This window comes from Balaenoptera physalus, assembly GCF_965194825.1.
Source record: "Balaenoptera physalus genome assembly, chromosome: 9".
Taxonomy (NCBI): domain Eukaryota; kingdom Metazoa; phylum Chordata; class Mammalia; order Artiodactyla; family Balaenopteridae; genus Balaenoptera; species Balaenoptera physalus.
In genome coordinates, this window is record NC_138888.1 from 77,398,755 (window position 1) to 77,412,158 (window position 13,404).

Here is a 13,404-nt window from a genome sequence, read left to right on the forward strand (position 1 = left end):
GGCACAGGTCACTCTATTTTCCCATCAGGAAGAAAAATTAACCACAGGCTCAGCCTGCCGCCCGGGACCAGAATAGGGCCTGAAGCAATCCTGCGCTTTTGCGGCCAGCTCCCAAGAAAGCGAGTTGAAAAATGGAGCTCAGGGGCACTGCAATTCACAAACCTGCAGACTTATAAATGATAACTCTGGTCCACAAATATATTGAGGGAAGGCAACGAAGAGGAATGGAAAGCAAGGCAGAATTGCAGGAAACAGATTTCAGGAGGGAGATTCGAATCGGCTTTAAAGCACAGGAAAAGCGGCAAAACCTCGACAATGAAGCCCTTGGCCAAAAAGGGCGTATGCGTTTTTTCCTGAATATATTCAGGAAAAAACGCATACGCCCTTTTTGGCCAACCAAGCAACCTGGAAAGGCAAATCAGCGCTACAAAGAAGTCTCGCTTCCCATCGGTCAAAAGGGCCATGCTGAATAAAGTGTCAAAACCAGAAATGCAGGACAGGCCATGGAGAAACGGGAGCCTGGCTACGCTGATGGGCGGGATGTAAATTGCCAACAGCCACTCTGGAGAAGTGTACGGTGTGTCCTGAAACCTCCAAAAAACTCAGCTTAGAGAGCATAGGGCACTTCCACTCATGGGCGTATAAATTGGGAAAACTAAAAATCAGCAAGACACAGGCACCCCAAAGTTTAGGGCTGCTCTGTTGACAAGAACCTCCACTTCGTTACACCTTAAATATCCCAGGAAAGAGAAAAATGGATAAAGAAGTTGTGGTCCTTATGTACAATGGAATATCACTCAGCCATGAAACCAACGTCATAAGGCTAGTAGCAGCATGATGAGTGGATTTAGGTATGACGATTCTAAGTGAAATAAGTCATACAGAAAAAGACACTTATCATAAGATATCACTTATAGAGGGAATGTAAAAACCGCTACCCTTGAACTGAATTACAAAACAGAACAGAGTCCCACGTTTAGAAAACACACTATGGCTGCTTCACGGGAAAGGTGAGGTGGGGTGATGCATAAAACACGGGTTTCAAATTAGCTCAGATACCGTTCCATAAAGCCAATATGTAATAGACAAGACCTACTCCTTGCTCAGTGAATTGGACTCAACACCCCCTATTCACCGCCCAAGAATATATCTGACTAGTAAGAATCTTAAAACCTATGTTTTGATATCTCTCTGTAAGTGAGTCAAGTGGGTGTAAAGCGGCAGAAACACAGCAGAGAAAAGCAGCTAAACCACATTATAAAAATCAATTACTTTTAAAAACCCGTGAAACAAAGACAGTGAAATAGAGAGAAATTCTTACAAAATTCGTTCAGGGGCTGTGATGCCACCTGGATTGACCATATCTAGACCCACAGCTGATTGAGACATAAGGGTGGACACTCTTGGGGCTGAGAGGTTTGGTGAGGTTGGGTGAGGAAACACAGACCCTTTAAAGTAATACTGCATGGTACCCATCCCATGGGTCCCAAATCTCCAGGTTCAAGGGCATCTTCCTACATCGAAAACATGCATGAGAAACCCAGAAGATGGTACACAGTGTGATCGGGGAAGGTTTCCAAAACGCACCTCTTTTCTCATCTCCTTGTGCTCGGGTTCGCCATTCCAGCCGCTTTACTAGCAATCTCCCTCCTTGGAGAATCAGCACCTTTAACCTCCTGTTCCGTACAGGTTGCAATTTGTCCTGATGATGAACGGGAAGAGGGGGAACCAATGAGAGACTAGCTCTAGGTATCGGGACAGGCACAGGTCACTCTATTTTCCCATCAGGAAGAAGAATTAACCACAGGCTCAGCCTGCCGCCCGGGACCAGAATAGGGCCTGAAGCAATCTTGCGCTTTTGCGGCCAGCTCCCAAGAAAGTGAGTTGAAAAATGGAGCTCAGGGGCACTGCAATTCACAAACCTGCAGACTTATAAATGATAACTCTCGTCCACAAATATATTGAGGGAAGGTAACGAAGAGGAATGGAAAACAAGGCAGAATTGCAGGAAACAGATTTCAGGAGGGAGATTCGAATCGCCTTTAAAGCACAGGAAAAGCGGCAAAACCTCGACAATGAAGCCCTTGGCCAAAAAGGGCGTATGCGTTTTTTCCTGAATATATTCAGGAAAAAACGCATACGCCCTTTTTGGCCAACCAAGCAACCTGGAAAGGCAAATCAGCGCTACAAAGAAGTCTCGTTTCCCATCGGTCAAAAGGGCCATGCTGAATAAAGTGTCAAAACCAGAAATGCACGACAGGCCATGGAGAAACGGGAGCCTGGCTACGCTGATGGGCGGGATGTAAATTGCCAACAGCCACTCTGGAGAAGTGTACGGTGTGTCCTGAAACCTCCAAAAAACTCAGCTTAGAGAGCATAGGGCACTTCCACTCATGGGCGTATAAATTGGGAAAACTAAAAATCAGCAAGACACAGGCACCCCAAAGTTTAGGGCTGCTCTGTTGACAAGAACCTCCACTTCGTTACACCTTAAATATCCCAGGAAAGAGAAAAATGGATAAAGAAGTTGTGGTCCTTATGTACAATGGAATATCACTCAGCCATGAAACCAACGTCATAAGGCTAGTAGCAGCATGATGAGTGGATTTAGGTATGACGATTCTAAGTGAAATAAGTCATACAGAAAAAGACACTTATCATAAGATATCACTTATAGAGGGAATGTAAAAACCGCTACCCTTGAACTGAATTACAAAACAGAACAGAGTCCCACGTTTAGAAAACACACTATGGCTGCTTAACGGGAAAGGTGAGGTGGGGTGATGCATAAAACAAGGGTTTCAAATTAGGTCAGATACCGTTCCATAAAGCCAATATGTAATAGACAAGACCTACTCCTTGCTCAGTGAATTGGACTCAACACCCCCTATTCACCGCCCAAGAATATATCTGACTAGTAAGAATCTTAAAACCTATGTTTTGATATCTCTCTGTAAGTGAGTCAAGTGGGTGTAAAGCGGCAGAAACACAGCAGAGGAAAGCAGCTAAACCACATTATAAAAATCAATTACTTTTAAAAACCCGTGAAACAAAGACAGTGAAAGAGAGAGAAATTCTTACAAAATTCGTTCAGGGGCTGTGATGCCACCTGGATTGACCATATCTAGACCCACATCTGATTGAGACATAAGGGTGGACACTCTTGGGGCTGAGAGGTTTGGTGAGGTTGGGTGAGGAAACACAGACCCTTTAAAGTAATACTGCATGGTACCCATCCCATGGGTCCCAAATCTCCAGGTTCAAGGGCATCTTCCTACATCAAAAACATGCATGAGAAACCCAGAAGATGGTACACCGTGTGATCGGGAAAGGTTTCCAAAACGCACCTCTTTTCTCATCTCCTTGTGCTCGGGTTCGCCATTCCAGCCGCTTTACTTGCAATCTCCCTCCTTGGAGAATCAGCACCTTTAACCTCCTGTTCCGTACAGGTTGCAATTTGTCCTGAGGATGAACGGGAAGAGGGGGAACCAATGAGAGACTAGCTCTAGGTATCGGGACAGGCACAGGTCACTCTATTTTCCCATCAGAAAGAAGAATTAACCACAGGCTCAGCATGCCGCCCGGGACCAGAATAGGGCCTGAAGCAATCCTGCACTTTTGTGGCCAGCTCCCAAGAAAGCGAGTTGAAAAATGGAGCTCAGGGGCACTGCAATTCACAAACCTGCAGACTTATAAATGATAACTCTGGTCCACAAATATATTGAGGGAAGGCAACGAAGAGGAATGGAAAGCAAGGCAGAATTGCAGGAAACAGATTTCAGGAGGGAGATTCGAATCGGCTTTAAAGCACAGGAAAAGCGGCAAAACCTCGACAATGAAGCCCTTGGCCAAAAAGGGCGTATGCGTTTTTTCCTGAATATATTCAGGAAAAAACGCATACGCCCTTTTTGGCCAACCAAGCAACCTGGAAAGGCAAATCAGCGCTACAAAGAAGTCTGGCTTCCCATCGGTCAAAAGGGCCATGCTGAATAAAGTGTCAAAACCAGAAATGCACGACAGGCCATGGAGAAACGGGAGCCTGGCTACGCTGAAGGGCGGGATGTAAATTGCCAACAGCCACTCTGGAGAAGTGTACGGTGTGTCCTGAAACCTCCAAAAAACTCAGCTTAGAGAGCATAGGGCACTTCCACTCATGGGCGTATAAATTGGGAAAACTAAAAATCAGCAAGACAGAGGCACCCCAAAGTTTAGGGCTGCTCTGTTGACAAGAACCTCCACTTCGTTACACCTTAAATATCCCAGGAAAGAGAAAAATGGATAAAGAAGTTGTGGTCCTTATGTACAATGGAATATCACTCAGCCATGAAACCAACGTCATAAGTCTAGTAGCAGCATGATGAGTGGATTTAGGTATGACGATTCTAAGTGAAATAAGTCATACAGAAAAAGACACTTATCATAAGATATCACTTATAGAGGGAATGTAAAAACCGCTACCCTTGCACTGAATTACAAAACAGAACAGAGTCCCACGTTTAGAAAACACACTATGGCTGCTTCACGGGAAAGGTGAGGTGGGGTGATGCATAAAACACGGGTTTCAAATTAGCTCAGATACCGTTCCATAAAGCCAATATGTAATAGACAAGACCTACTCGTTGCTCAGTGAATTGGACTCAACACCCCCTATTCACCGCCCAAGAATATATTGACTAGTAAGAATCTTAAAACCTATGTTTTGATATCTCTCTGTAAGTGAGTCAAGTGGGTGTAAAGCGGCAGAAACACAGCAGAGGAAAGCAGCTAAACCACATTATAAAAATCAATTACTTTTAAAAACCCGTGAAACAAAGACAGTGAAAGAGAGAGAAATTCTTACAAAATTCGTTCAGGGGCTGTGATGCCACCTGGATTGACCATATCTAGACCCACATCTGATTGAGACATAAGGGTGGACACTCTTGGGGCTGAGAGGTTTGGTGAGGTTGGGTGAGGAAACACAGACCCTTTAAAGTAATACTGCATGGTAACCATCCCATGGGTCCCAAATCTCCAGGTTCAAGGGCATCTTCCTATATCGAAAGCATGCATGAGAAACCCAGAAGATGGTACACCGTGTGATCGGGAAAGGTTTCCAAAACGCACCTCTTTTCTCATCTCCTTGTGCTCGGGTTCGCCATTCCAGCCGCTTTACTTGCAATCTCCCTCCTTGGAGAATCAGCACCTTTAACCTCCTGTTCCGTACAGGTTGCAATTTGTCCTGAGGATGAACGGGAAGAGGGGGAACCAATGAGAGACTAGCTCTAGGTATCAGGACAGGCACAGGTCACTCTATTTTCCCATCAGGAAGAAGAATTAACCACAGGCTCAGCCTGCCGCCCGGGACCAGAATAGGGCCTGAAGCAATCCTGCGCTTTTGCGGCCAGCTCCCAAGAAAGCGAGTTGAAAAATGGAGCTCAGGGGCACTGCAATTCACAAACCTGCAGACTTATAAATGATAACTCTGGTCCACAAATATATTGAGGGAAGGCAACGAAGAGGAATGGAAAGCAAGGCAGAATTGCAGGAAACAGATTTCAGGAGGGAGATTTGAATCGGCTTTAAAGCACAGGAAAAGCGGCAAAACCTCGACAATGAAGCTCTTGGCCAAAAAGGGCGTATGCGTTTTTTCCTGAATATATTCAGGAAAAAACGCATACGCCCTTTTTGGCCAACCAAGCAACCTGGAAAGGCAAATCAGCGCTACAAAGAAGTCTCGCTTCCCATCGGTCAAAAGGGCCATGCTGAATAAAGTGTCAAAACCAGAAATGCAGGACAGGCCATGGAGAAACGGGAGCCTGGCTACGCTGATGGGCGGGATGTAAATTGCCAACAGCCACTCTGGAGAAGTGTACGGTGTGTCCTGAAACCTCCAAAAAACTCAGCTTAGAGAGCATAGGGCACATCCACTCATGGGCGTATAAATTGGGAAAACTAAAAATCAGCAAGACACAGGCACCCCAAAGTTTAGGGCTGCTCTGTTGACAAGAACCTGCACTTCGTTACACCTTAAATATCCCAGGAAAGAGAAAAATGGATAAAGAAGTTGTGGTCCTTATGTACAATGGAATATCACTCAGCCATGAAACCAACGTCATAAGGCTAGTAGCACCATGATGAGTGGATTTAGGTATGACGATTCTAAGTGAAATATGTCACACAGAAAAAGACACTTATCATAAGATATCACTTATAGAGGGAATGTAAAAACCGCTACCCTTGAACTGAATTACAAAACAGAACAGAGTCCAACGTTTAGAAAACACACTATGGCTGCTTAACGGGAAAGGTGAGGTGGGGTGATGCATAAAACAAGGCTTTCAAATTAGCTCAGATACAGTTCCATAAACCCAATATGTAATAGACAAGACCTACTCCTTGCTCAGTGATTTGTACACAACACCCCCTATTCACCGCCCAAGAATATATCTGACTAGTAAGAATCTTAAAACCTATGTTTTGATATCTCTCTGTAAGTGAGTCAAGTGAGTGTAAAGCGGCAGAAACACAGCAGAGGAAAGCAGCTAAACCACATTATAAAAATCAATTACTTTTAAAAACCCGTGAAACAAAGACAGTGAAAGAGAGTGAAATTCTTACAAAATTCGTTCAGGGGCTGTGATGCCACCTGGATTGACCATATCTAGACCCACAGCTGATTGAGACATAAGGGTGGACACTCTTGGGGCTGAGAGGTTTGGTGAGGTTGGGTGAGGAAACACAGACCCTTTAAAGTAATACTGCATGGTACCCATCACATGGGTCCCAAATCTCCAGGTTCAAGGGCATCTTCCTATATCGAAAGCATGCATGAGAAACCCAGAAGATGGTACACCGTGTGATCGGGAAAGGTTTCCAAAACGCACCTCTTTTCTCATCTCCTTGTGCTCGGGTTCGCCATTCCAGCCGCTTTACTTGCAATCTCCCTCCTTGGAGAATCAGCACCTTTAACCTCCTGTTCCGTACAGGTTGCAATTTGTCCTGAGGATGAACGGGAAGAGGGGGAACCAATGAGAGACTAGCTCTAGGTATCGGGACAGGCACAGGTCACTCTATTTTCCCATCAGGAAGAAGAATTAACCACAGGCTCAGCCTGCCGCCCGGGACCAGAATAGGGCCTGAAGCAATCCTGCGCTTTTGCGGCCAGCTCCCAAGAAAGCGAGTTGAAAAATGAAGCTCAGGGGCACTGCAATTCACAAACCTGCAGACTTATAAATGATAACTCTGGTCCACAAATATATTGAGGGAAGGCAACGAAGAGGATTGGAAAGCAAGGCAGAATTGCAGGAAACAGATTTCAGAAGGGAGATTCGAATCGCCTTTAAAGCACAGGAAAAGCGGCAAAACCTCGACAATGATGCCCTTGGCCAAAAAGGGCGTATGGGTTTTTTCCTGAATATATTCAGGAAAAAACGCATACGCCCTTTTTGGCCAACCAAGCAACCTGGAAAGGCAAATCAGCGCTACAAAGAAGTCTCGCTTCCCATCGGTCAAAAGGGCCATGCTGAATAAAGTGTCAAAACCAGAAATGCAGGACAGGCTATGGAGAAATGGGAGCCTGGCTACGCTGATGGGCGGGATGTAAATTGCCAATAGCCACTCTGGAGAAGTGTACGGTGTGTCCTGAAATCTCTAAAAAACTCAGCTTAGAGAGCATAGGGCACATCCACTCATGGGCGTATAAATTGGGAAAACTAAAAATCAGCAAGACACAGGCACCCCAAAGTTTAGGGCTGCTCTGTTGACAAGAACCTCCACTTCGTTACACCTTAAATATCCCAGGAAAGAGAAAAATGGATAAAGAAGTTGTGGTCCTTATGTACAATGGAATATCACTCAGCCATGAAACCAACGTCATAAGGCTAGTAGCAGCATGATGAGTGGATTTAGGTATGACGATTCTAAGTGAAATAAGTCATACAGAAAAAGACACTTATCATAAGATATCACTTATAGAGGGAATGTAAAAACCGCTACCCTTGAACTGAATTACAAAACAGAACAGAGTCCCACGTTTAGAAAACACACTATGGCTGCTTCACGGGAAAGGTGAGGTGGGGTGATGCATAAAACAAGGGTTTCAAATTAGGTCAGATACCGTTCCATAAAGCCAATATGTAATAGACAAGACCTACTCCTTGCTCAGTGAATTGGACTCAACACCCCCTATTCACCGCCCAAGAATATATCTGACTAGTAAGAATCTTAAAACCTATGTTTTGATATCTCTCTGTAAGTGAGTCAAGTGGGTGTAAAGCGGCAGAAACACAGCAGAGGAAAGCAGCTAAACCACATTATAAAAATCAATTACTTTTAAAAACCCGTGAAACAAAGACAGTGAAAGAGAGAGAAATTCTTACAAAATTCGTTCAGGGGCTGTGATGCCACCTGGATTGACCATATCTAGACCCACATCTGATTGAGACATAAGGGTGGACACTCTTGGGGCTGAGAGGTTTGGTGAGGTTGGGTGAGGAAACGCAGACCCTTTAAAGTAATACTGCGTGGTACCCATCCCATGGGTCCCAAATCTCCAGGTTCAAGGGCATCTTCCTATATCGAAAACATGCATGAGAAACGCAGAAGATGGTACACCGTGTGATCGGGAAAGGTTTCCAAAACGCACCTCTTTTCTCATCTCCTTGTGCTCGGGTTCGCCATTCCAGCCGCTTTACTTGCAATCTCCCTCCTTGGAGAATCAGCACCTTTAACCTCCTGTTCCGTACAGGTTGCAATTTGTCCTGAGGATGAACGGGAAGAGGGGGAACCAATGAGAGACTAGCTCTAGGTATCGGGACAGGCACAGGTCACTCTATTTTCCCATCAGGAAGAAGAATTAACCACAGGCTCAGCCTGCCGCCCGGGACCAGAATAGGGCCTGAAGCAATCCTGCGCTTTTGCGGCCAGCTCCCAAGAAAGCGAGTTGAAAAATGAAGCTCAGGGGCACTGCAATTCACAAACCTGCAGACTTATAAATGATAACTCTGGTCCACAAATATATTGAGGGAAGGCAACGAAGAGGATTGGAAAGCAAGGCAGAATTGCAGGAAACAGATTTCAGAAGGGAGATTCGAATCGCCTTTAAAGCACAGGAAAAGCGGCAAAACCTCGACAATGATGCCCTTGGCCAAAAAGGGCGTATGGGTTTTTTCCTGAATATATTCAGGAAAAAACGCATACGCCCTTTTTGGCCAACCAAGCAACCTGGAAAGGCAAATCAGCGCTACAAAGAAGTCTCGCTTCCCATCGGTCAAAAGGGCCATGCTGAATAAAGTGTCAAAACCAGAAATGCAGGACAGGCCATGGAGAAACGGGAGCCTGGCTACGCTGATGGGCGGGATGTAAATTGCCAACAGCCACTCTGGAGAAGTGTACGGTGTGTCCTGAAACCTCCAAAAAACTCAGCTTAGAGAGCATAGGGCACTTCCACTCATGGGCGTATAAATTGGGAAAACTAAAAATCAGCAAGACACAGGCACCCCAAAGTTTAGGGCTGCTCTGTTGACAAGAACCTCCACTTCGTTACACCTTAAATATCCCAGGAAAGAGAAAAATGGATAAAGAAGTTGTGGTCCTTATGTACAATGGAATATCACTCAGCCATGAAACCAACGTCATAAGGCTAGTAGCAGCATGATGAGTGGATTTAGGTATGACGATTCTAAGTGAAATAAGTCATACAGAAAAAGACACTTATCATAAGATATCACTTATAGAGGGAATGTAAAAACCGCTACCCTTGAACTGAATTACAAAACAGAACAGAGTCCCACGTTTAGAAAACACACTATGGCTGCTTAACGGGAAAGGTGAGGTGGGGTGATGCATAAAACAAGGGTTTCAAATTAGGTCAGATACCGTTCCATAAAGCCAATATGTAATAGACAAGACCTACTCCTTGCTCAGTGAATTGGACTCAACACCCCCTATTCACCGCCCAAGAATATATCTGACTAGTAAGAATCTTAAAACCTATGTTTTGATATCTCTCTGTAAGTGAGTCAAGTGGGTGTAAAGCGGCAGAAACACAGCAGAGGAAAGCAGCTAAACCACATTATAAAAATCAATTACTTTTAAAAACCCGTGAAACAAAGACAGTGAAAGAGAGAGAAATTCTTACAAAATTCGTTCAGGGGCTGTGATGCCACCTGGATTGACCATATCTAGACCCACATCTGATTGAGACATAAGGGTGGACACTCTTGGGGCTGAGAGGTTTGGTGAGGTTGGGTGAGGAAACACAGACCCTTTAAAGTAATACTGCATGGTACCCATCCCATGGGTCCCAAATCTCCAGGTTCAAGGGCATCTTCCTACATCAAAAACATGCATGAGAAACCCAGAAGATGGTACACCGTGTGATCGGGAAAGGTTTCCAAAACGCACCTCTTTTCTCATCTCCTTGTGCTCGGGTTCGCCATTCCAGCCGCTTTACTTGCAATCTCCCTCCTTGGAGAATCAGCACCTTTAACCTCCTGTTCCGTACAGGTTGCAATTTGTCCTGAGGATGAACGGGAAGAGGGGGAACCAATGAGAGACTAGCTCTAGGTATCGGGACAGGCACAGGTCACTCTATTTTCCCATCAGAAAGAAGAATTAACCACAGGCTCAGCATGCCGCCCGGGACCAGAATAGGGCCTGAAGCAATCCTGCGCTTTTGCGGCCAGCTCCCAAGAAAGCGAGTTGAAAAATGGAGCTCAGGGGCACTGCAATTCACAAACCTGCAGACTTATAAATGATAACTCTGGTCCACAAATATATTGAGGGAAGGCAACGAAGAGGAATGGAAAGCAAGGCAGAATTGCAGGAAACAGATTTCAGGAGGGAGATTCGAATCGGCTTTAAAGCACAGGAAAAGCGGCAAAACCTCGACAATGAAGCCCTTGGCCAAAAAGGGCGTATGGGTTTTTTCCTGAATATATTCAGGAAAAAACGCATACGCCCTTTTTGGCCAACCAAGCAACCTGGAAAGGCAAATCAGCGCTACAAAGAAGTCTCGCTTCCCATCGGTCAAAAGGGCCATGCTGAATAAAGTGTCAAAACCAGAAATGCACGACAGGCCATGGAGAAACGGGAGCCTGGCTACGCTGATGGGCGGGATGTAAATTGCCAACAGCCACTCTGGAGAAGTGTACGGTGTGTCCTGAAACCTCCAAAAAACTCAGCTTAGAGAGCATAGGGCACTTCCACTCATGGGCGTATAAATTGGGAAAACTAAAAATCAGCAAGACAGAGGCACCCCAAAGTTTAGGGATGCTCTGTTGACAAGAACCTCCACTTCGTTACACCTTAAATATCCCAGGAAAGAGAAAAATGGATAAAGAAGTTGTGGTCCTTATGTACAATGGAATATCACTCAGCCATGAAACCAACGTCATAAGTCTAGTAGCAGCATGATGAGTGGATTTAGGTATGACGATTCTAAGTGAAATAAGTCATACAGAAAAAGACACTTATCATAAGATATCACTTATAGAGGGAATGTAAAAACCGCTACCCTTGCACTGAATTACAAAACAGAACAGAGTCCCACGTTTAGAAAACACACTATGGCTGCTTCACGGGAAAGGTGAGGTGGGGTGATGCATAAAACACGGGTTTCAAATTAGCTCAGATACCGTTCCATAAAGCCAATATGTAATAGACAAGACCTACTCGTTGCTCAGTGAATTGGACTCAACACCCCCTATTCACCGCCCAAGAATATATTGACTAGTAAGAATCTTAAAACCTATGTTTTGATATCTCTCTGTAAGTGAGTCAAGTGGGTGTAAAGCGGCAGAAACACAGCAGAGGAAAGCAGCTAAACCACATTATAAAAATCAATTACTTTTAAAAACCCGTGAAACAAAGACAGTGAAAGAGAGAGAAATTCTTACAAAATTCGTTCAGGGGCTGTGATGCCACCTGGATTGACCATATCTAGACCCACATCTGATTGAGACATAAGGGTGGACACTCTTGGGGCTGAGAGGTTTGGTGAGGTTGGGTGAGGAAACACAGACCCTTTAAAGTAATACTGCATGGTAACCATCCCATGGGTCCCAAATCTCCAGGTTCAAGGGCATCTTCCTATATCGAAAGCATGCATGAGAAACCCAGAAGATGGTACACCGTGTGATCGGGAAAGGTTTCCAAAACGCACCTCTTTTCTCATCTCCTTGTGCTCGGGTTCGCCATTCCAGCCGCTTTACTTGCAATCTCCCTCCTTGGAGAATCAGCACCTTTAACCTCCTGTTCCGTACAGGTTGCAATTTGTCCTGAGGATGAACAGGAAGAGGGGGAACCAATGAGAGACTAGCTCTAGGTATCGGGACAGGCACAGGTCACTCTATTTTCCCATCAGGAAGAAGAATTAACCACAGGCTCAGCCTGCCGCCCGGGACCAGAATAGGGCCTGAAGCAATCCTGCGCTTTTGCGGCCAGCTCCCAAGAAAGCGAGTTGAAAAATGGAGCTCAGGGGCACTGCAATTCACAAACCTGCAGACTTATAAATGATAACTCTGGTCCACAAATATATTGAGGGAAGGCAACGAAGAGGAATGGAAAGCAAGGCAGAATTGCAGGAAACAGATTTCAGGAGGGAGATTCGAATCGGCTTTAAAGCACAGGAAAAGCGGCAAAACCTCGACAATGAAGCTCTTGGCCAAAAAGGGCGTATGCGTTTTTTCCTGAATATATTCAGGAAAAAACGCATACGCCCTTTTTGGCCAACCAAGCAACCTGGAAAGGCAAATCAGCGCTACAAAGAAGTCTCGCTTCCCATCGGTCAAAAGGGCCATGCTGAATAAAGTGTCAAAACCAGAAATGCAGGACAGGCCATGGAGAAACGGGAGCCTGGCTACGCTGATGGGCGGGATGTAAATTGCCAACAGCCACTCTGGAGAAGTGTACGGTGTGTCCTGAAACCTCCAAAAAACTCAGCTTAGAGAGCATAGGGCACATCCACTCATGGGCGTATAAATTGGGAAAACTAAAAATCAGCAAGACACAGGCACCCCAAAGTTTAGGGCTGCTCTGTTGACAAGAACCTGCACTTCGTTACACCTTAAATATCCCAGGAAAGAGAAAAATGGATAAAGAAGTTGTGGTCCTTATGTACAATGGAATATCACTCAGCCATGAAACCAACGTCATAAGGCTAGTAGCACCATGATGAGTGGATTTAGGTATGACGATTCTAAGTGAAATATGTCACACAGAAAAAGACACTTATCATAAGATATCACTTATAGAGGGAATGTAAAAACCGCTACCCTTGAACTGAATTACAAAACAGAACAGAGTCCAACGTTTAGAAAACACACTATGGCTGCTTAACGGGAAAGGTGAGGTGGGGTGATGCATAAAACAAGGCTTTCAAATTAGCTCAGATACAGTTCCATAAACCCAATATGTAATAGA